This window comes from Zalophus californianus, chromosome 12 (genome assembly GCF_009762305.2).
Source record: "Zalophus californianus isolate mZalCal1 chromosome 12, mZalCal1.pri.v2, whole genome shotgun sequence".
NCBI classification, from domain to species: domain Eukaryota; kingdom Metazoa; phylum Chordata; class Mammalia; order Carnivora; family Otariidae; genus Zalophus; species Zalophus californianus.
The window spans coordinates 3,172,148-3,196,957 of record NC_045606.1 but is presented as its reverse complement, the minus strand read 5'-3'; the positions used below and the strand labels follow the sequence as shown (position 1 = coordinate 3,196,957).

The following is a 24,810-nucleotide window of genomic DNA, read 5'->3' as shown; positions in this document are numbered from 1 at the left end:
AGTATATTAGGGTGACACCCCTGGGGTGGTGGCTGTCAGACGTACGTGAGATTGTGTGAATGCTCTGTTGGCCAAGAGATTACATGAGTAAGCATATGAGTAAGTGTATCAGGTATAATGGGAGCCAGGTTGCAGAAGGGAGTTAAATAGTAAAAGAGGGGTCCCTGGGTGGCTCAGTCGGTTGGGCATCCAACTTTTGATTTTGGCTCAGGTCACGATCTCAAGGTCATGAGATCAAGCCCCCTGTCAGGCTCTGGGCTGAGCATGGAGCCTGCTTGGGATTTCTCTGTCTTCCTCTGCCTTTGTCCTTCCTCCCACCTCCCTGCCCTTGTTCATGTGCTCTCGCTCTCTCTCTCAATCAAATAAATACATACATAAATAAATAAAAATAAAATAGTAACAAAATTTTTAACACGAATGGATGGATTTTGCTAAATGCTTTGCCTGCTTCAATTTACAGAATAATGTGATTTTGCTTCTTTAGCCTATTCATACATTGTATTACAGTGACTGATCTTCAAATGTTGAAACAACCTTGCATACCTGGAATAAATCCCACTTAGTCGTGTGCTATTAATCTTTTCCCGCATCGTTGGGTTTGGTTTTCTAAAATTGTGTGGATTTTTCCATCTAAGTTCATGAGAAACACCAGACTGCAGGTTTTTTGTGGGTATTTGCTGTCTCTTTCTTATCAGGTTTTGATATCAGAGCCATACTGGTCTCTTAAAATGAATCAAGGAGCATTACCTCTTCTTGTATTTTCTTGTAGATTTTGTGTAAAATCTGCATTAGTCCTTTGGAGAAATTTGCTAGTGAATACCAGCGGGCCTGGCAATATTTGTTTTGTAATTTTTAAAATTATGAGTTCAGTTTTCTTAATACTTATAAAGCGATGCAAATTATCTTCTTTATAGTCAGTGATTTGTATTAATTTGTGCTTTTAGAGGAATTGGTCCATTGGTTGTACAATTTGTTGTGTGGAGTTGTTTGTAGCATTTCCTTGCCATCACTAGGTATCTGCGGCGTCTATAGTGATATCCCTTGTCTCATTCCTGACAGTAGTAAATTGTGCCTTCCTTTTTTTTTTTTTTAATGCCAGTTTTGCTAGAAATTTGATGATTTTATTGCTTTAGGAACAACTTTTTGTTTTATTGATTTTTTTCTTGTTTTCCTATTTTCAATTTTAATGATTTCTGTTCAGCTCTTTATTATTCCCTTCTTTCTACTCCCTTTGGCCTCATTTTGCTCTTCTTTTTCTCATTTCTTAAGTGGAAGCTTATCTTATTGGTTTGAGACTTCTTTTCTTTTCTAGCATGTGCATTTACTGCTATAAAACTCCCTTGTGGCACTGGTTTCGTTGCATTCTATACATTTTAGTTAAATGTGGGAGGGAAGGTCAAAGGAAGCTTTGGTCTTCCTTTGGTGAGGGCTGACTGCTGGCTTCAGTGACTGCATCCAAGTGGTCAAAGCAGCACTGGGCTCCTCCTTAGCCAGCTGCTGATCACCCGAGCAAGCCTGTTCCAAAGGGCTGGGGTTCACGTGGGACAAGCACGTCACCTGTTTGTGGAAGGAAAACCTCAAACCGTTTGCAGTTTAAATAAGTACATATTAAACAAACTCCTTGATGAGAAAACAAAGTTACTTTTTTTTCCCCCAGCTGCTTAGGAATTCAAGAAAGCAACCTCACTACCTATTTAATCTGATTACAATATTTCAGATACGAGATTATGCCATTTGACATTTAGGTTGTATTCCGTCACTTTTCATTAAAGGGTTCTGTAGCCGGATGAAGTTAGTTTTCAGTGGAGAGTTGGACCTGATTTTCCATTTCCTTTTCTTCAGTAGGTTTCAGTATGTGTTCTTGAATATCTTCCAGTGATCTGTGAGGTGCAAGCATTCTTATTATTCTAAGCAAATATGTGAAGATCCTTTATTTAAAACAGCAATCAATTAATATGCATTGACGATTGGTAACCCTCAGAGTTAATAAACTGTCTTTACCTTTTCTCAAGCTACTCAGAATATTTTGAGATTCATGTTAAACAGCTTGCTGACAGTGAAGAAAGCTATTTTATTTTTGTCCTTGTATTATGGCAGGGAGCTAATATGCAATGCATAACGATTTATTGCAAAGAAAAATCTTTCTCAGAGACAACCAACAAAAGAAGTAATATTATTCTAATGAAAGAAGCCTCACAAATGAGTATTTCCAGCAACTGGTTGAAGTTCAGGTGAGACAGGTGGTTCTATAGATGGTGTCCTGCCGGGGCACGGAAGATGCCTCCTGTCAGATGTGGACGAGGAATGAACACTTCACTCAGAGGCTAGAAGTTTTACTTTATTTTCATATTAGAGAGATAACTTGCCTGTTTACTTGCTGGATGCTGACAGGGACGATACTGGTTGTTTTCTGAAGTGAAAGTGTCTTTTCGGCAGTTGAAGGGGTATGAATAACCATTTTCCAAAGCAGTCTCCTGGTGGTGGCTGCCAGCCTCCCTCCTCTGCCCCTGTGAAGAGCGCATCGATTTTCTACGCTCAGAAGGCTCAGTCCCCCAGAAAAAAGAAACAGTGCTGTGCTCCCAGCAGGGAAACTCATTCTGTTAGTGGTGACATCAAGCACACCAGGAAAGAGATCATTTTTAAATTGGAGCAGAGGACTTCGGGCAAGTTACTGTTGGCTCAGAGGGACCCTGCTTGCAGAAGTCCCGTCCAGGGTGCCACCTTACAGACTCGATGCCCAGAAAGGGACCCAGAAACAGGAGGACGCTAGACGCTGGAGCCTTTTCCCAAGGACCATGGAATAGTCCCACTAAAGTTCCTCTGCTGTGCTGTTTTGAGTGCTTTGAAAAACCACACAAAACATCTAAACTAATCAATTTTAAGCTTAAGGGAGATATACACGCTGGACATTCATTCAGATTAACATACTGAATATATTTAGAGCAAAACCACAAAACTCTAATGAAAAGCCTTACCTGAACTGATGGTTATTATAACTGACAGGAATATCCTTGCTTGGCAAAGTCTCCTTTGACATATCCTTGTGTGTATTTGTCGCTGGTATTAAAGCTAGTTTATTTGAAATTAGTCGTTTACGTATGGTTTAATCTTTAATTATCTCAGAATACAGAATCAATACACAAACATTACATTATACACAAAAGAAAATACAATGGGAACATGGAACCTTATCCAATAACCTAGGAACAAACACATTATGTATATAATTGCAGAAATTTCATTATGAACACATAAATACAGGTGTGCTCATGTGTGTATGTTTTTGCAACTATTTAACCAAAATGGGATCTCTGTTACTTTGTGTACGCAACTGGAGCAAACTTTATAATGTTCTTTTCACTTAACGGAACATTCTTCCGTTTTGAGATACACACATATGGAAAAATTTGTGAATGGCTGGATAATATTTTTATTTAAACTCTTATGGAAAAAAATATATTTTCAGGATTATAAAAACAGTGTGATAAGTAACCTAGGAAGACATTCAATAATTCCATTAGAAAAAGTTGCTGGATGGGTGTCTAGCTGGCTCTTTGGGTGGAGCGTGCGACTCTTAATCTCAGGGTCATGAGTTTGAGTCCCACGTCGGGCATTGAGACTACTAAAAATAATTAAATAAATAAAAATTTTAAAGATAAAAAAATAAATTTCTGAAAATTCTGTTTTTCAGTTGAATGCTTACAATTCCTTAGAATTGTTTCTTAGAAGAATTCCTTAGAAATGCTGATATTTGGGCGCCTGGGTGGCTCAGTTGGTTAAGCGACTGCCTTCGGCTCAGGTCATGATCCTGGAGTCCCGGGATCGAGTCCCACATCGGGCTCCCTGCTCAGCGGGGAGTCTGCTTCTCCCTCTGACCCTCTTCCCTCTCGTGCTCTCTGTCTCTCATTCTCTCTCTCTCAAATAAATAAATAAAATCTTTAAAAGAAAAGAAATGCTGATATTTGTGGTAAATTTTCTTGCCTAAAAATTATATATAAATATACCATTTAATATTAGCCATTCTGCTGGGTGATCTAAAGTATCAAATTGTTTTAATCTATAATATATTAATATTATCATATTGAGAGTATTAATATAGTAATATCAAGGACTGTAATTGAAAAATACTTATATATTTATACAAATTATATATGTTAATTTTAAAATACATTGTTATATAATCTTTATATATTTTTTAAGATTTTATTTATTTGTTATAGGGAGAGAGAGAGAGAGCACACAAGCAGGGGGAGTGACAGGCAGAGGGAGAAGCAGGGTCCCCAGCTGAGCAGGGAGCCCGATGTGGGACTCGATCCCAGGACCCAGAGATCATGACCTGAGCCAAATGCAGACGCTTCACCGACTGAGCCACCCAGGCGCCCCATTTCAAATATAAGTTTTCTCTGGTTAATCGGTTGTAATGTCCTCTCCTGATGTCTATTGTTCTACTGTTTTCCAGGTTCATGAGAACTCAGTATAATCAGGATTATGGCATTCTGTCATATATTTGCTTTTTTTTGTTTGTTTGTTTGTTTTCGAGAGAGAGAAGGAGTGTATGTCAGCATGGGGAGGGGCAGAAAGAGAGAGAGAGAATCATAAGCAGGCTTCACACCCAGCACAAAGCTTGATGTGGACCTTGATCTCACGACCTTGAGACCATGACCTAAGCTGAAATCAAGAGTTGGATGCTTAACCAACTGAGTCACCCAGGCTTTTTGTGTCTGTTTGTATTTTTCAACCTTTTTAAAGGTGGTTTTGTTGCTCTTTTCTGCCATCTCTTGTAGAGAGATTAAAATATATATTTAGTCCAGTCTATCAACTTTGTTTGAGGCTCAGCTTCTGACAACATGCCTCAAAAGCTTACTTGGGTCCAACCGCCCTGCATTTTCAATCGTACGTAAATCAGTTAGTCCTGAGATTGATTCTGAATTCATTAGTGGTGAACTGTGTGATGAGTAAACAGGGTAGACCTTTCTTTTTCCAATGGTCCATCTACTATTTTAGGATAACTCATTACTCACCCCTCTATTTGGAATGTAATAATGATTACATGGGTAGTTGGCACGTCCACGGACTTCATGTCTTCCCCTAGAGGAAATGTTTGACTTCATGCATTTGTTTGACTTCTGAAAGCAATACAAGATATGTCAATGATCGTACTTGAATCCCATCTACTTTCGATGAAAACTAAGTTCTTCTTCACAAAAAATTGACTTTAGAGGCTTCCACGGTGTCTCTCACGTTTATTCATCCAGTTAAAGTGTAGAATTGTTCTGTTAGGTTTTATTAAATGTTATTTTGGGGATATTGACCACGCGGTTTTGGATTAAGACCCTGAATGTCTTGCTCCTCTGTCGTTTACTATCTTCAAACTGTAATGGGATGATCAGAATAAGAATCATACCTTACAGAGGCTGCGATAAGTGAATTAATGTTTATAGAAATTTTAATAAAGTCTTCAATTAATGTTGGATGGATTCAATCACAAAATTACAGCACTGTGCATTAAATTAATGATTTTGAGTCCTCTAATATAAGATAATGACATCTCTCAATACAATGGTCTTAATTCGCGTATCTGATTACATATTATAAGCACCGTGCATTTTAAAACATAATTTTAATTACCTTCCATTTTTTATTTCGATGAAGCATAGAATCTTTTTCTCATTACGTTTTTGAGCTAGTTATTTAATACAAAAAAGTACCATACTTTATTAAAATGGGCCAAAATATTAACTTTCTTATTATTTCTGATTTCCTTCTAATTATTTCCTAGAGATTATAGATACACTTTTGTATTTTCAACTCTTGATATTAGTGGGGAGTCCATACAGATCTGTGCTGGTTGGCACAAGTCACAGAAATATGAATAGAAATGAGTTGTGAGCTTTGACCAACAGAAGGAAAAATAAAACAATTTAGTAGCTAGTTCTGGTGAGCTCGAAGCAGGTTATCAAAAGTTAAACTTTGAACAAAGTTGACAGATTGAGCTAAATATATATTTTAAACTTTCTTTACAGAAAACAGCAAAAAGAAAAATCTCTAAGAAGGTGAAAAAATAGCAGACAGAAACAAAAAGCAAATATACGACAGAATACTACAATCCTGATTATATTGAGGTCTCCTGAATCAGTAACACCATTATCATTTCACTCTTCTGAAATTGTTATCCAGTTTAAGCAGAAAACTTTTTTAAATATAAAATGTAAAGAGGAGAAAGAAAGAAGTATTAATATGGTGGGTTGGGAAAGAGATAGCTAGGAAATTCTGAATTATCTATGCCCTCCCTGGCTCCAAAATAACTAGAAATCCCCACACATTCCTCTCTTCCATTTACCTATTGATGGATTCCATATAAATCAGCTAAGAAACTCATCTTGTTTTCCAAAGTTAAGAGGATTTTGGTTTACAGAGGTTTATATAATTGCATTTCTCAAGACACACCCTAGCTAAAGGGTATTAAATATCTGTATCTTCTCTTTCATAACATATCAGACTTCAGAAATATTTCAAAGAGCTTACGTTTCAGTGCATTTCATGTGGGAAGGATCTTTGGCTTCTGTCACTGGTGGTGGTTTGTTTGTTTGGCAAATGTGAAATTATCCCCATATTTATCAAAGTCAGCTCTGATTCTTCAAGAGGGGGGATTGCTCAGGTAAGAGCCTGCTCTCCCCACTGCATATCCGAGATTCAGAGTGCAGCAATTTATTCAATATACAATCAGTCGATAGATCTTATTAGTTTGACTCAAGAAATAATTGTAGTCTAGTCAAGGGAATGCGGTTAAATTATATGCTTTCTGTCAGATAAATCTCCAACTGTATCTCAGGTAAGTTGTAAGGATGCTTTATGGTGCCACAATAATAAGATTTCCTTCTAAACTTTAGCTCTCCCAGTTCTTCAACTATAGAAAAAAAATCACCAGGAACATAAATGAAATCTATGCGATCTATGACATAAATAGAGCAATTTGTTTCTATCAGTAACGGCCAATGATACCATAATAATAATTTTAATCCCGTGCATTCTCGTGGGGAAAGGATGACACTCGTTAATTAAGAATCATCTGACATGCTTAGAATGATTTTAACATGCTAGCCTATCAGCTTCTTTTGATACACCCTGTGTCATGCTAGCTTCTGATAAAATTATTTTCATTGATGATACTATCTTCTTGTCCCCAAAAATGAGCATTAAAGCAATCAGAGCTCTAAGATTAAATTGAACAGAGGGAGAAAAAGCAAGTCTTTGCCCCAAAGAAAACCTTACTCGTATATGTAAAATTACATTTAACACATTACATTCCATTTTTGCATACTGAATGTTACTAAACGTGTCCAAACCACAGGCTCTCTTTTTATGTTTTAAAGACCTTTAGAAAGGGCGCCTGGGAGGCTCAGTTGGTTAAGCGACTGCCTTCGGCTCAGGTCATGATCCTGGAGTCCCGGGATCGAGTCCCGCATCCGGCTTCCTGCTCAGCGGGGAGTCTGCTTCTCCCTCTGACCCTCCCCCCTCTCATGTGCTCTCTCTCTCTCTCTCATTCTCTCTCTCAAATATATAAATAAAATCTTTAAAAAAAATAAAGACCTTTAGAAAACCAGAAGTATTATTCATTATATTTATCATTAGACCAGGAGAGGAAGGCTCAGGCTTTGAAATATTTACAAATTTGAAATACTCACAAATGCATAATAACTCTCAGAGTCAGGAGACATGCAATGTCTATATGATCTTTTCCTCAGCACCTTTTATTTTAAATATCAAAATCCGGTTCCTCGTGTACATAAGATGATGCTCTTTATGGATCAAACAATGGAAGTAGCTGGAATTGTCATCACGCTTTGTCTTCGAAAGTTCATTTGAGTCTTTTGATTTGCCCAAGTGATTCTTCCATTAACAGGTCCCGACCTTTATGTTAAGCTTCCGATTTCTTATAAGCACAATTATAATCTTAATTATATTATATTCCCTTTTATATTATATTATACTATAATTATATTACACTCCCTTTTAAAAATATAACCTTTTGGAGTTATATTTTGGAAATCAGATCATGTCTTTCCTTGCAGCTTTATGGATGAAGACACAGGGACAAGTCCCTCCCACCCTTCCCCCTTGTCCTCCTTCCTGGATGCAGCAATGCGGGGTCATCCCACGGACATCTCTGTATATACTGGCATGAAGTTTAGCATATGAGGTTTGGGTCTGGAACATTTGTTACTTTTTAAAGAATTAATGACTTAAGTCTTTCTCGAGTCCAATTGGGTAATGGCTTTAGTCCTTAATTATGGCTCCTTCCCTTTCTTGCAGATACATAAGATTCTCCCAAAACAGAAGAAGAAATTCTGATCTTCAGTACATATGATCAGTGCTAACACCTTTTATGTGATCGCCCTGAAGAAGCTGGATGGCCCCCTCGACACACAATTTTGTTTGGATGTAAAGACCGATCTCACCACAGACACACACACACACACACACACACACACACACACACACACACACACACATCATGGGGTATGAACATGTTTTGTTTGTTGTTGTTTGTTTGTTTGTTTGTTTTTCTTTTTCACCTTGGAAATCAATATGGCCATTTCTTACAGAACAAAACATACACACACTTGCCATTTGACTCAGCAATTGTCCTATTGGGTCTTTATCCCAATAAAATGAACACTGGTGTTCACACACATTCTTGTACACAAGTGTCCACAGAAGCTCTCATCATAACAGGCAAAAACCTGAAAGTAAGCAGATGTCCTTCCATGGGCGAATGGGTGAACCAGCGGCTGTGCCTCCACAGTATGGAGCACCACTCTGCTCTCGATACAAAAGGACAAGCCAGTGATCCACTCAACAACCTGGATGGATCTCAAAAGACTTACTCTGAGAGAAGAGTCCGAAGGAGAAGCAGACCCCCACACACATCCACTGAGCGGGGAGCCCGATGCGGGGCTCGATCCCAGGACCCCTGGATCATGACCTGAGTCGAAGGCAGACGCTTAACCGACTGAGCCACCCAGGCGCCCCTGCACAATCCCTTTTATATAACATTCTTACATGATAGAGTTGATGAGATGGAGAGGTGGCCAGTGGCTGTCAAGGCTGTCCCCCCTGGGGACGAGGTAACCAGGGACTATGCGTGTGGTTATAAATGAACAGCCCAAGCCCTGTGGTGGTGGTGGTAGGGCGGCTCCTTATGTGGGTAGGTTACAGGGACCCACATGTGTGCTATAACTTCACAGAACCACACATACGCACGCACGCACACACACACACACACACACAGGGGCACGTGCAACAAGTCATGCCTGAATAAGCCCTGGAGACTGCACGTATTGGTCACTCGCACACAGAGACTTTCTCAGCAGGTGCAACACTGGTTTATGAAAGCTGCGAGGAGCAGAGCAGCTTTGGTATTTCTTGATGGCTGGGATGGGACCGCAGAGCATCCCACACAAGGACAGGGCTTGAGCACCACCGCAGGGAGCCTGGGGCTTCCCCTTCAGTTTGCCTGGATCTCCAGCTGAAGCGGACGAAGCAGACACAGGACGGGTGGGCCTGAACGTCACAGATGGTCAAATGTCAGGGATTCCATGTCTTCGGTAGGATTTCCCATCCTCATTGTCAGAACCCACTAAACCAGAATTCCAGAGGACAGCTTCTCTTCACTGTGTGTGATAAGAGTTTTGTGGGCTTCTTTCCTTTCCATTACCTCATGGAGATAAGGAGCTCATTAGTGGTTCTCCCCTCCCTTGTGACTTCAGAGGGCCAAGGGATCGCTTGAATCACCCAGTGTTTTTTCTAGAATCTAAAGACAGAATTTAACTGGAGACGACAATAGGAAAAAAAAAAAAAGGAAGGAAGGAAGGGAGGAAGGGAGGGAGGGAGGGAGGGAGGGAGGGAGGGGAGAAGCTAGTGCCTCCTTTGCTGCAGGTGAGTGTCTGTGGCTCTCGGACACACAGACACCACGGAACTCAGAAGGTGCCTCACACGTGGCTTGACCTCCACCCTCCGGCTGGCTCAGAAAGTCTAATCCCTGCTAGAAATAGCCACCACACTGAAAACGTTTGAGGAATCATTGTCCAAATAGAAACTTTCCCTTTCTTCTCATAGTTGATGCCTGTCACTTTTGAGTGTTATTTTAAGATTGCTAAGTTAATAGCATCCAAGTTTACAAAATAATGGAGAAAAATAAGTCTCTATAAATTCTAGCAGTCAGAACACTGCAGAGATGCTTTTTTGCTGAGAGTTGAAAAAGTGAGCTAAGTGCCATCCACTGTGCGCCCTATTTGAAAAGACATAGCATTCTCCTACTTCTCAAATATTCTGGAATCATGACCTCTGTCAGTCTCACTGCTTGGCTTGTGTCTGTCCCCTGGACCCTCCGTCACTAGGTTCCTGCGCTCTCGGGGAGTGCCGAGGACAGGGTAGCCATAAAAGGGCATGCTGAAGGAATAGAAAATGCGTTTGGCTTTCGAAAATCAATTTGCTTTGAAGAGAAATACTCACATACTTTGTGAACAAATCCTGGGATGACCAGACTCCGGTGTAGAGCAGGGTGATGTCATTGCCAGGTTTATACGTGATGAATCCCATGTGCTCCTGCCTCGAGGTTAAGAAGGACCACCCCCCCCAATGTAAAACTCAGGATGAGCTGCTTACACAATGCCACCAGCACAAGGTCCCTAACTAGCCACTTTCTTCCACAGTGTGTGTGCTTTCTTCCGCCCTCGTGTGTGTGTGTGTGTGTGTGTGTGTGTGTGTGTGCGTGTGACCCACCGGTTTGGGTGAGAGATCAAATCACTTGCATGCTACGGTAACTGACACAGGAGGAGACCCTCTTGCTCATGCTAAGGTGGCCAGATAGTAGGGGTGAACAGGGCTCTTTCCTCGGGCACACGGAATCCCACACAACAAGAGCCCGCCAAACAGCAGAAAGTGAAGCAGGCGCCCCATCTCACACTCTGTACGAAGATCTGAGAATATACATAAATATCAGACAAACCACAGGGTGATATTCAGTGTTTACCAGCCAGTAGGAAAATGGCACCAGCCTCTTGAGGGAGTCTCATGCCCCAGCAAACAGACAGAGCCACCCACGCTGCTTGGAGGAAGGTCTCGCAGGCAGCTGTCTCACAGATGCTGAATGGACTGTCCACGCACCTGTGCACAGCAGAGTCTGCGCCCCCCAGACCCCTCTTCACTAATGAAGAAAGGGAACACAAAAGCAAGTTGTCTATTCTAAAGGAGACTGGCCTAAACTCAGAGGGTACAGAAGAGCATATCTTGGCGGGGGCGTCAAGTAATAGTGGTCATAATAAATCGTACAGGAAATAGAATTCAGGGGCGCCTGGGTGGCTCAGTCGGTTAATCGTCTGCCTTTGGCTCAGGTCATGATCCCAGAGTCCTGGGATCGAGTCCCGCATCTCAAGCTCCCTGTTCAATGGGGAGCCTGCTTCTCCCTCTGCCTCTCTCTCTCTCATGAATCAATAAATAAAATCCTTAAAAAAATTATTTCTTTGCATAAGACGTGCAAAATTGAATTAGGGAAAGTTGAAAATAGAGGTTGAAAATCTCAATCTCATGCGTGAAATTGCTCAAATACTAACTACCACCCTCTTTTTTTCTTATTTTTCTCCCCAGAAATCTGCATTTGACACACTTGTTTCAACAAGCTATTGATACATGACAGCGCCTTGGCTGGATTTTCTTGTTTTGCTGGGAAACTACTTCTTCCCTGCAGTTGAAACTAGGCTCCTCCTTGAAAAGAGCAGCTTTTATAAACTTACTTTCTTGTCCTGTAATTGGTATCTCCAAATCAAGAAATGACAGTAATTGCAATTTAAAGACGTCTTAAATCCTTGGACAAAGTGATGTGCTTGCTCTTCCTGTCTACCCACAAAAATAATGGCGTAGAATTTAAATGAATCGAATTAAAATGGGTTTCCAAGTGTGTAAGGATTAACTCTGTTCTATTATTAATTAGAAGCACCTAATGACCAGTGGAGCTATTCATTTTATCAAATATTTCATGATGACTTGTACACAGCACATTTTAGATTGCTTTAGCATTACAAAGAACTCTGAGAAAGACTGAAATCCGCTTCACTTGCTCATTTCAAGGGGATGCAGACACAAACACACCAGATTCCCTCTGCCAGCTAATGAACTCTCCCCTGCACGGAAGTTAATTTTGCCACCTGACACTTTTGTCTGAGACTGTTACGATTTTAGAAAAACATACACCAATGTCTTACAAAAATAAAACAGAAATGTTGTCACAATCGAAACAACCAATTAATAATTGTTTATGGATATTCAAAAAAACCCAAGAAGATCCCACAGATGTAGCAATGTTTGGGCTTTAGTGAAGCAGGAACTGGCGTTGTAGAATAAGGCATCATATTTCAATTGACAACCTCGAGTACAGTTATCCACTAATAAGTGTTTCCAGGTGTTCAAATTGTTACCAGCTGGGAAGTACAGGTTTGATAGAATCCCCTGTCCTGCCAGGACGCGGTCTCAGGGCTGCAGACCGTGAGTCACGTTACCTGCGGCCACCTGGGAAATGAGAGTCCGGGGGGGGCTCTGCCAGCAGAGTGGGCCCTGGGGCTGCAAAGACAATCCATCCAACACTCTTCTGCACAGGTGAGGGGGAGAAGCTCCCACGCTCCCGTGGTGGATTTACTGACCTGACCACGAAGCCTAGGCTTCTGGACACCTCTCCCTTGCCACCGCCTTTTTGCAGGTCCTGGGCATGTTGCTCACGAGTGTACAAGGATATTTGCACAAGTAAGGCATTTTAGCTGCGACTCCTTAAGATCGCTGTCCCTCACACCCCTGCAGGTGGGTGTAGCATGCTGTTACAGTAGGTTTGGGCATCTGGGGCTCTGCCAAGGAACGCTTACTTGGGGATGCAGGAGTCTGGGTTTATTGATTTTGGGGTTTGGCGTTACACTCCTGCGGACTTAGGTCTCTGCTGGCTGACCTGGAATTGGGGTGTGTTCCAGGACCATCCCCCCACCTCTCAGTGGATTCACCGGGCATGGTGGGGGCCGGCAGGGCCATTCATTCATTCCCAGTACCTGGCAGCACGCAAGTGTGGTAAAGGATGGGGAACAAGGTTTCCAAAACACAAGTGTGGTTTCTAGTGCTTAAGAATTTCTCCCAAGTCTCAGAGGTCATACACCAGAGAAGCCTGATGGAGGCTGTTCCTAATTTAACACAACCGTGCAATTTTACACAACCTTGCCAACAAGGAAATTCCAAACTGTCATTAATATTTTTTTGATCGACCATACTAGAAGAAGAGTGAATTATCTTTTATTCTACCTAAAACAACAACAACAAAACTATGTTCCAAATAATTACCTATGAACAAAGGCATTGCCTTCCTTTGGACAAGGAGTAGGGAGCACAATGAAGAAAAGTATCAAAAGTGTCAAGTAGTTTATTAATGAAAACAGTATGATATGTGTTGTTTGCCGGGATTTGGGGATGCTTATACTATTTGCAAGCTTCTTAAAATTTGTGATTCATTGTGATGTCTTTCCTCATCTGAATTCGTGTTTATTTCTTTTTTTTTTAAAGATTTTATTTATTTATTTGAGAGACAGAGAGAATGAGAGAGAGAGCACATGAGATGGGGGGAGGGTCAGAGGGAGAAGCGGACTCCCCGCCGAGCAGGGAGCCCGATGCGGGACTCGATCCCGGGACTCCAGGATCATGACCTGAGCCGAAGGCAGTCGCTTAACCAACTGAGCCACCCAGGCGCCCTCGTGTTTATTTCTTTACCTAAGATTTTTGTGTGTGTAACTTGGTCTCTTCTTCTTAAGGGGGTCATCTAAACTTCAAAAGTTCCAGTCCCCACAAAAAAAAATGAGATTTTTCACCTCGGCTGGTCTATGCTTTGGGGTAGCAATATGAGGACATTGATAGTGAATGCCCCCAGTTGTCGTCGTTTTGTTGATGAAGATGATCATGAAGATGACAATGGCGAGGGGACAAATACACCAGATGGGGAGAATTCTGGAAGTTTCCAGGACCCCATCTGAAGGATGGGTGAAATTTGCAGGAAGTGCCTCGCACAGTAGGAACACTGTTCTCAGCCCCGGTTGCGTAAAGACATGGAGGCAGGAATGGACATTAATCAGAGGGGGCTGGCAGCTGGGGGGTGTTTCAAGAAGAATGGATGAATGTGATGTGTTGGAAGAAACAGTAAGTGGTCAGGGTTGAGGCCAGGTGTCAGAGAGCGTTGAATACTTGGGACAGAGGGGACTTCCCGGGGCTAGCAATGAGACACCTCCTGTCACGGAGAGGGTAATGCGGTTATCTCTACTTCTGGATTCCACCAACTGTGCCCAGAACTGCTAATTATCCTATTTCTAAAATATTCCCTTTTGCCCCTTCCAGAGCACCTGTGTAAATCCCAGAGCAGTCAGATCAGTTCAGAACCAAAGGAAAAACAACTCACTTTTGCAAACATGGAATTAAAAAGAAATCAGATGCACTGAAGATGATTCTACAGATGTTTCCATAACGGCTAGCCTGAAAATGGTGGTGGTTGTAACCAACTAGTCTTTAGCCGCGTTTGATGAGGGTGAATGAAGCTCTCATTAGGCAGTATTTGTACATGGCAGAAATTAGCATCACTTTTCTCTTCCCTCCACTTTTTTAGGTTCTGGCCCAAGATTGGTCTTTTTCACCCCCATCTGTTTATTTCCTTTGATGTTCTCTGCAGAAAGTGACAGCCACTTGGGTCTCTCAGCTATCATTTGCGCAAATAAAACCTGACGGGGCTTTCATAAAATAGTGTCAATAGTATATCAAATTTCTCCCAACATAGTCACACACAGCTGCAGTAACCACAGGGAACAAAGAGCCGCCTTCAACCATAATTTATACAATCATAAATGCAGTGCAATGTTCTCCTTAAAAACAGCCCGGATACCCTATAAACAGGATGAGAAATCATCAAGTCCTTGTTGTTTACTTCCTTTCCTTCTTTTGAAATCGTTGGAAAAGTTCCGTTGCATTGTTTGCTGGCTTACCTTTCTTCCCGTCTCTGGTTAAATTGCATTATACGTGTGGTGTGTATCTGTGAAGAAGGGGTCTTGAAATACGTGACCAGATGGAATAAAGAAGCATTTGGAAAGACCAAAAATGAGCTGATTTCTCTGTTAATAAGGAAAAGTTCCATAAGTTTTGTATTAAATACACTTCAAGGTTGAAGAGGACCACATATTGGAATCAAGAACATGGGAAAGAGCTCGAGGCCAAGTCAGAAATGATGACATGCCGTGTTTGGGAAGGTAAAAAGGACGTGTGTAGACCCCAATACAAAAGTACACATGTGACCTGAAGGAGATGAGATTCGTTCCTTTATTCTCCGACCTTCATCATAAGAATCTGTGAGTCTAGGCTATTTACCTACCAAAATAAGAAGCTCTGAACGCAGCATGGTGGGGAGCTCCTATCAGGATGAACACACCACAGCAAAACAGAAGCTCTGCCTTCAGGATTCAGAGAACTAGTGTGGATAATGGGGAGGAGGTGGCAGGGGGGGAAGGGGGCTTGGACAAAGTCAGTGTGATTGTTTTATCTGCAGTCAAGTGGGCGTCATGTTGAGGTGGCACAGAAGCTAGACACCCGTGAAGAAGTCCTAAACACCCTACAGATGTGATGCAATTGCGGAAAAAGCAACGTATCTGTGCCAGTTGACCTCAGACAGTGGACCGATTTGTAAGAAGAAATATGAAGGTGGAGGGTACAGGAAAGTAGATGCAGAAAGGTTAAAGCCTGTTTGGGAATGAGAATAAACTCAGTTGTGAGCACAAGAGGCGTTTCTGGAATACAGGTCTATGGCAAAAATAAATTTAGAAACGTTGGCTTAAGCAAGTTAAAGTTGTTTTTCTTCTATAAAATGGATCGGTGTCTTTTAATATAGGGCGAGGCTCACCAAGGCCCCATGGTTTGCAGTGGGGAGGCATTGTTTCTCATCTGCACCATCCCTGGGACTGAGATCTTGACTCCTGGTCCATCTTGGCTGTTGGGCTCCAGCCTGAGGGTTCCTGGGAGGGCAAGTCAGTGTTTCAGCCCTGGCCAGCTGGGCTCAGAAGAAATGAGGAAAAAGAGATGGTAGATAGTAGCCTGAAGGTTCAAGTTCAGGAGAAGACACATTTCCTACCAGTGACTAAAGCTTGCTGTGCACCTGGGGAAGGGCTGTGCCTCCGGTTAGAGATGCTGCTCCTGCCTCCACACCCCTGCCCTGCCTCAAAGGTGATCTGCCAGGATGATTGCCAGAAAGCCCTACCTTGAGGCAAAGAGAGGGTTCTCAAGGTCCCCCTGTGAACACAAGTTCTAAAAGAAGAGTCTGTAGTCTTTAGAAGTCACCACTTGTACCCTCCTCTCTACCTACTTCATAAGGAAGATGATGAACGCAGACAGATTATTTTTTTGGAATTTTTTAGTTCATGTCTCTCATTAATCCATATATAATCACTTGTCTTCTGCTTTGTGGATGCAATGGGTCAGGCAATATTCCTCACAATAACGTCTGTCAAAGTGGCTGGTCATAAAATCTCCACCACCACAATCATTTGAAGGGCATTCGCAACAAAAGCGACTCATTCTGCCATTCTCTGCATCCTACAGTATTTGAGGACAGCCCCTCTTTGCCGTGTGCTTGTCTTCTTGGGAGTGGCTTAAGATTTCTTCCTTTTCTCAGCTCTACCACAAGCTCTTGACACAGGATGAAGAGTGGACTCCTTTGAAAGCTGTCACCAGACAATGGCCATCTTCCAGTTGTCTGCCAGCGAAGATCAGACCGTGCTGATCAGGGGGAATCCCTTCCTCGTCCTGGATCTTGGTCTCTATTTTTTCTCTTGTACTGAGAATTCCACCTCTAGAGTGACAGTCTTCCCTGTAAGGGTTTATGTGAAAATCTACAACTTGGCAGTGCCTCAACCTGAAGTTGAGCAAAAGGAAGAGATGGGTCAATCCTGGGGCCGCAGCGCAAAGTGTGACAGGACGGCCGCTGGCCAAAGAGATGGACAGAATTTTTACAAGGTCTTCTTACAAACGACCAAATACTTACATCTGAAAGAACAATAGCATGATCTCATTGTTCCTGGAGTCCTAATAAACTTAAGTACCTGGGGACTAATTTGGACGCCCTCTGGCATGAAGCTTATGACATGTCTCATTTCCTTTTTGTGTGAATTACCATCTCTCCAGTGAATGACCTTTCCATCCTCCTTGGCAGGATATGTATGCTAACTCCCACCGCATGTCCACTCATTATAAGCCTGACTCTTCTGACAACATGCCCCAGACGCTATCGCCCAAAGAGCTCTCTTTCTAATTGAGTCTGAAGCATAAATAATAATAATAGCACTTTAATTCTGGGAAATAACAATAGGAGGGAATTCATGATAGGAACAAATATCAAAAATTAGGATTTATTAATATCAGAGCATAGACATTGTCCTGCAGAACAAAGCCCATGGGTATTTACATAAGACCTGTCTGCTACGGTCGTTGTTGTCTGGTTTGGCTTTCATTCTCAATTCATAGGTCTTCAAAGGAGGGCACGTGGGAAAATATGAGGAACGTGTCTGAAAGTAAGTGGTCTGGTGGCCCATCCTGGAAAGTGCAGTTGGAACTTGATGCATGGTCTATATAACACTTCACTCCTCCAGTTTGTCTTGTTCATATTGGTTGGCAAATTCCTTTGAGAAGAAACACACACACACACACACACACACACACACACACACACACATGCACTTAGGCAGAAGCTCTCTCTGTTTGTTCAAATATTTATTATGAACACTTATTTTCACTTGGAGAGAGATGGAAGGTCAACTGGTCATTGTTTCCAGGTTACAGTCTTGGGGAGGTTGAAATTAGCAGTAGTTTCACTGATATATTGTTATTAACCAGAGAGTACCTTTTACAAGAGGGTTTGATGACGTTGGGACCACAGGCTGCAGTTGGGTACAAAGGCACAGAACTGTATGGGCTGCATGGCCATGACAGGACCCCCAGTGCCGCCATGTCTGTGTCTTGTCTGCACTGGCCACAGACCCAACAGGTGGCCTCCCTCTGCTTGAGACAGCCTGAGGGACAGGATGCGCGGTCACTTTCATTCTCCATTGGTGGCCACCCAGACCACTAATTCAGACAGAAAAATAGAAATGAAAGTAGTGCAATGAGCAAAATTAACTGGTCAGAGGAAACACTTAAAAACTCAGTATTTCTGTAATATTCCTCCCAGAAAACAACGAGGTGAAAAGTTTACATTTAAGTTTGCCTTGAATGATTGACCTGGGCAGGACAGTCACTGATTCACAATCATAATGATATAACCGGGGTTCCCTCTGCAGAACAGGGTGCAAATACATGCCCGCAGTGCTCTTGAAGGCCATGCTTTCTGAACAAACAGGAAGTGCAGGAGCCCAGTGTGGCTGGGTGGGGGAGAAGCCCAGCTGTCTTCAGCCTCACCTGGGCTTTCAGATTGCAGCAGAGTACACCTCAACAGAGAGGACACAGCCCCCAAACCCCAGTAATGAGCTCTGGGCTTTCGATGCCTACTGTTGTGGACATTGGCAAGGTTGTGCACGTATGGACTTACCAAATCCTCACTGCAACCCTAGTAGGTACATATTGTTGTCAACCCCATTCGGAAATGAAGGAACTGAGGCATATAGAGAATAAGAAACCGCATTAAGCTCACAATGCTATTACCCAGTAGAGCCAGGATTCAAATCCAGGCCACTGGACATCAGAGCCCTCAGCATTCCCCACTGGGCTACATGTCTTCTACTGGCCATTGATGCCAAGATGGCGTCTGCCCAACTGAGATGAAACTTCACTTCCTGCCAACTGCCTGTGCTGTTCTCAGGCAGGGAGCTCCCCATCCGATGGACCTGAGACCCCAGGCATAAGCCTCTTCTGGGTCCCCCTCTCAGCCACTTCTCTCAGAGGCCACTGCTTGGTGGGATGGGGCATGCAGTGGGTTAACACACAAAGACAGCTATAATTTGATGGAGCACCAAAGCCCCTCGTGTGGAATGGGGCAGTTTATTACTATTGAAGGCTCATGGTGGGAGTTGAAGGCTCATGGTATTGAAGGCTTATGGAAGGAGTTCACAGGGTCTGGTGAATATGGATTTCCCGAGGCAGGCAGCCTAGGAAGTGGAAGGGTGAAGTCATGCTCCCAAGGCCGAGAGGCTGAGAAACCTGGTCAGCTCTCTACAGCAGGGTCTCTGCATTCTGCAAAGGATCACCGGGGCATTTCAGACTGTTCTCTGGGGAGGCAGGCCAGGAGGGGCCACGCCAGCAGTGGGGCGTGGGACTGAGCCCTCGGTGCAAGCTGCTCTCCAGGACGGGGCAAGGAACCTGTGGGAGTTACCTGTGGTTGCCGAGCAAACCATCCAACCCTTAGTGGCTCAAAGGACACCGGAGTACAAATTCTCGGTCCAGCTGGGTTCTCTCAAGGGGCTGTGCTCCCTCATCTGGGCTGCTTCTCCGCAAGGTGTCCCAGTGTCCCGTCCTGACCATGGAGGGGCCCCTGCACCACATCATGAACCTTCCATGGCATTCGCCAAGGAGGACAACTGCACAGAGGCCATCACATGCCTTTGGGCGTGAAGCCCCGAGTTCCACACCTGGAACCCGTTGCTCACAGGAGCTCAGGGCGCCCTCGCTCGGATGACTCAAGCTGGTCTCCTTCTCCCCATGGTTAGAGCTGGCTTTTCTCATCCTCAGAACGACTACAGACCCATTACAATACAGTCTCCCTGCGCCTCTTTTGCCTGGATTATACACAGTTAGCTGGTAGCCTAGTGAATGTTGACATCGTACAGCATGAGAAGAAATACAGGACCAAAGTAAGTTTGATTCGTTTTGGCAGGCTTCTCTATTTTATGGGGCCGCCTGCAGGTGTCTGGGTCACATCTCCTGCTAGAGAATGTCTTTATCCCTGAAGATTTCAGACAGGATGACGCTGCACTCCCCATTTGCCTGTGCAGGCCTGACAGTCTGGGCCACCAGAGAAGGGAAGGAGCAACAAACCCAATCGGGGCCAGACAAAGGTCTCCACGTAGACACCTTCCACATGTTCCCTTTCCTCCTGGGATGCAGAAGCACCAGGGGCACGCATTGCCTTTGTCTTAGTCAGACCTGTGTCTCTGGGCAAGTGGCCATCAGCATCTCTCGCAGGTAGCACATAGGCCTCCTTGCACTCCATCGATTCATTTTATTCCTGCCAAAACATCCTCAAATTCTTTAAATATTTGAAATATCCCTGATTATAGTTTATCAAATCTCACTACAATTTTTAGATATTCTGTACTATAGATATATAATATATATACATATATATTTTTTTCAGATCAATCTTGCCTGCACTGTAGACCTGCAAACCACACAGTGAAGATAAATTTAACTGTTCAAAGCAGGAAGTTCACTAGTTCGATGATCCACAGGACTGCATGACTAAAAGCTGCTGAACACGTACCTTGCACACATGCCTCAGTGCTTTTTCCTCTCTGGAAACAATGGGAACACAGACAAATCTAAAATATTAAAGGGAAGAAAGAAAGCATTCTCAAGAACAATATTTTATTTACAAATGTATGTTTTCATGCTCAAGGGATTCAAGAATATTCTTATTACAAATGATTCAAAGAAGATCAAATGTGCGGAATGACATTTCCGACCCTCCATCCCCCTCACTAGACTCACCACACTGCCTACCTGTGTGCCGGTTGCTCACACTGCACGGATGGGGGGTATGGCCCCTTTCTTAGGCAAGTCCACATGCAATGCATATATGTGCATTTTAATTTTATATCTATTATATCTATTATTGTTTTATTTTCGTTCCAACAACTATGTTAAAGTTGTTCCTTCCACATTTTTGCAAACCCTACATTTTGATACATCCAAACAGTGTTGCCATTCTCCATTCCACAAATCCCAGGATTGTGTTCTGTAACTCATGAATCCAGTATTGTTTAAAGTCAGCAAATACTCTGAGGGGAAAGCAATGCCAAGTTGGACTCCTCTGAGTTTCCCTTCTCTCTCACATTATTGCCCTGCAAATCTTTGAGGCCGTGGTAGTTCTGTGATCCTTTCAAAAATATTTATTTTTAATATATCTGGTCTAGATATATATTTGTTGTCAGTAGAAGGTTGATACAAAGCAACCCATTAGTCATTGCTGGACGCAGACATTTTATACAATTTTTAAGCATAGAAAAAGGAAAACATAGGTACCTACAACTCTTATTGATTCTATAGGGCTGGGGCCGGGAAAGAGGAGTGAAGATTATAGATGGAGAAAGTGGAGAAATACACAAGTGAAATTAAAATATTTAAGATAAGATTGTCACAGCAATTGTTATAAAATTATGGGCATGTTTTCCCTAAAATATTTGATAGCTCAATATAGTGTCTGAAATAAATTAGCATGAGTAGAGATAATTTCCCTCTTCTCCCTTTGGAGATGGAGTGGTTAACTGTAGAACAGAACTTCCACAGATATGGTAGGAAAAGGCTGATAAGATGGATCATTAGTCTGAGGCCAGTGGAGAACAGCAGAGAGAATCAGAACTGAACAGCTGATTCTCTAGAGAGGAGCGAATCTCCGTGGGATGAAATCGTTGCTGGGGAGACAGCGTAGGGGCTTTGGCTGATTTGAGCAACAGGCAGGAGGCTGAAAGCTGCCGCAAAGCACAGAATGCAGGGAGACCCAAAGTCCAGACCAGAGGTGGGTGCACATCTAGGGTGGAGGGCTGAACACATGCAGTGACCCTTCCAGGACATTTGTTGACTTCTGGGGCTGCATGTCACAGGGAAATTAAAAACCTCAGCTGGAAGTTACTGAAAAACAGAGTATAGATTGCAGAACTACTGTGAGATAGAGATTAATGTTCATGACCCACCAGGGACCACATTAGAAAATAATTTATCTTACGATCACCATTTTAGATGCAGAAAACTATCCGATCGAATCCAACAACAGCGCAGTATTAAAAATTTTTAGCAAACTAGATCGGAAGGTAATTTCTTTAATCTGATGTGTGGAATCCACACTAAATTTACTGCAAAACATCATAGTTGATGGCAAATTGGTAAAAGCTGTCTCTGTGACTATCAGGTATAGCACGGGGACACTCACTGCTACAAACTGTGCTCAGGAGTACCCTGGAGGGCCTGGCAAGCACATGAAGGCAAAGGAAAGAAGATCAGATAAGAAAAAATAAAATAATAACTACTCACAGTTGCCATGATTATGCACAAAAAAAATCCAAAAGAACCCACAAATTAACAAACATGGAAACGTTGCAACGTAAGTTCAACATGCTCTCAATTTGGCAAAATCAGTGTATGTCTATATATCAGGAACAAACAGAAGGTGGAATTTATAGGGGTGCCTGGGTGGCTCAGTCAGTTGAGAGTCCTACTCCTGATTTCAGCTCAGGTCATGATCTCAAGGTCGTGAGATGGAGCCCCCGTGTTAGGCTCCATGTTCCATAGGGAGTCTACTTGAGTTTCTCCCTCTCCCCCTGCCCTTCCTCCCACTTTCTCTCTCTCTCAACATAAATAAATAAAACCTTTTAAAAAAAGGAAAAGAGAGTTTATAAAATAGCACTTAACATAGTTTAGAGAAATATCAAATACCTAGGAATAAATTTAAAGAAAATATACAGAAAGCCTAGACACTGAAAAGCACAAAACATTGTATTGGGAAATTAAAAATAAATAAGTAAATGGCAGGTATACCACATTCAAGATTTGGTAGATTTCATATTGTAAAAATATCAATTCTTCCCCCAAATAACCTACAAATACAATGTAATTCCAATAAATATCAAGTAGGTATCTTTTTTAATCTAAGGTTTTCAAACACTCTAAAATTTGTATGAAAATGCAAAGTTAAAAATAAAATCTGAAGCAATTCTGTAACAGAAAAAGCAGAAGGAAAAGGGACAGGAAGGAAAAGGAGGGACAGGAAAAAAAACCTGGAGGAGGGGCTCGTACTACCTGACACCAAATCTCACGAAGCTGCAGTTACTAGGAGGGTGTGTTATTGGTGCTTGGATCCACAAATTCACCCAGAGACACAACAGATTGCAAAAACAGACCCAACCATATAGCCGCAGTACCACGACAAGGTGGGCTGGGTTAACAGGATGTTCGTACAGCAAAAAAAAAAAAAAGAAAGAAAGAAAGAAAAAATAGCCCCTCACTCCTACCTCGCACTGCACATAGAACTCAACCTCAGGGGATAGCATATCTACATGTAAAAGGAAAAAACGAGGAAACTTTTATAATCCGACATAAGAAAATGTGTTTCTGCCCTTCATGTAGGCAAATATTTTCCTTAAACAGTTCACAAAGAGCACTGCTATGGTCTGAATGTTTGTGTCTCCTCAAAATTCATTTGGGGCGATACACGTACTTATATATGGATCTTACATAGACTCCAGCCTTAAATCCTAAACAACTCATCCTGGCAGATTCGGTTTTCTTCTTTCTTTTTTTTCCAAAAGAGAAAATGAAGTTTGAAAGTGCTAAGTGACTTGGTTGAGAGCACCTCACTGTCAGTCTCCAGATTGTGGATCTACCCCACCGAGCTGGCCCTGGAGCTGGAGCCCCCGGCAGGGCACGGCCCTCTCCTGCCAGCACCGACATTTCTGTATGAGAGCTCAAACCACAGCGTATCACCTTGTCTTTCCCCAGCTGGGCCCGTGTGTCTGGTGATTCCGCTCAAAGTTTTTGCCAGTCTGCATATATACATGAGGGACCACAAAAGTGCCATTCGTGACGTAGGAAAGACGTTAGGGTTTGAAGCCAATGGCCAAAGCCTAATGGTTTGTGCAAAAAGGTGGTTTTATTAAAGCACAGGGACAAGACCCATGGGCAGAAAGAGCCGCACAGGGGTCATGAGGAGTGGCCCATTAGATACTCTCAAGCTGGGAGGGGGTTAGGGATAGTGTAAGCCTCCCAGGTACTTTGGAAACAAGGTTTCCAGAATCCTGTGGGGGGCTAGCTATCATTAGGAAAGGTCATTTATTACTGTTTACTAAAAACTCAGTCATGAGACTCTTCAGCTGTGCATCAGTGGTTCATATGCTTGGGGGATGATTGCCAACATGTATCTCGGTGGGGTAGAGGTAAAGGAAGTTTCCAAACGAACGTTTATATGTTAAAGAATGAAGGGGGAGAAATCGGAGGGGGAGACGAACCATGAGAGACGATGGACTCTGAAAAACAAACTGAGGGTTCTAGAGGGGAGGGGGGTGGGGGGGTGGGTTAGCCTGGTGATGGGTATTAAAGAGGGCACGTTCTGCGTGGAGCACTGGGTGTTATGCACAAACAATGAATCATGGAACACTGCATCAAAGACTAATGATGTAATGCATGGTGATTAACATAACAATAAAAAATTTAAAAAATTTTTCTTTAAAAAGTAGACTTTGAGGATCCTGGTGGTGGGCTAAGATTGCCTTTTGCTCTTAGCAAAGCATTAACGTGGAGGCAGCTAAGTTCCTAAAGGAAGACCACTGTCTGTTTCAAGGACTTGTCAATGGGCTGTAGGTAGTATGGAAATTTAGTTATTTTTCTTTTGCCTTTATTTCCCACATGAATCTGTACTGATTTTTAGGTTACAAACAAATTTTAGCAAGTAGGCACATGCCCAGGATTTGCAAATAATAAGGATCCAGTGTATTTGTTTCTTACAAAAGAATCATATCAACATATATAAAGAGCTTCTCCAAATCGAAGAGCAAA

At 42.6% G+C, this 24,810-nt stretch overlaps 1 long non-coding RNA gene across 1 annotated transcript in view; it reads left to right on the top strand.

Annotated features, from left to right (window-relative positions):
- The window catches only part of LOC113911748, a 35,303-nt gene extending 25,472 nt beyond the window's left edge, over positions 1–9,831 (top strand). The window contains exons 2-3 of the long non-coding RNA XR_003516587.2: positions 8,073–8,200; positions 8,314–9,831. This is a non-coding gene — a long non-coding RNA (uncharacterized LOC113911748). The remainder of the gene's footprint in view (positions 1–8,072; positions 8,201–8,313) is intronic.
- Positions 9,832–24,810: the final 14,979 nt, after the last annotated feature.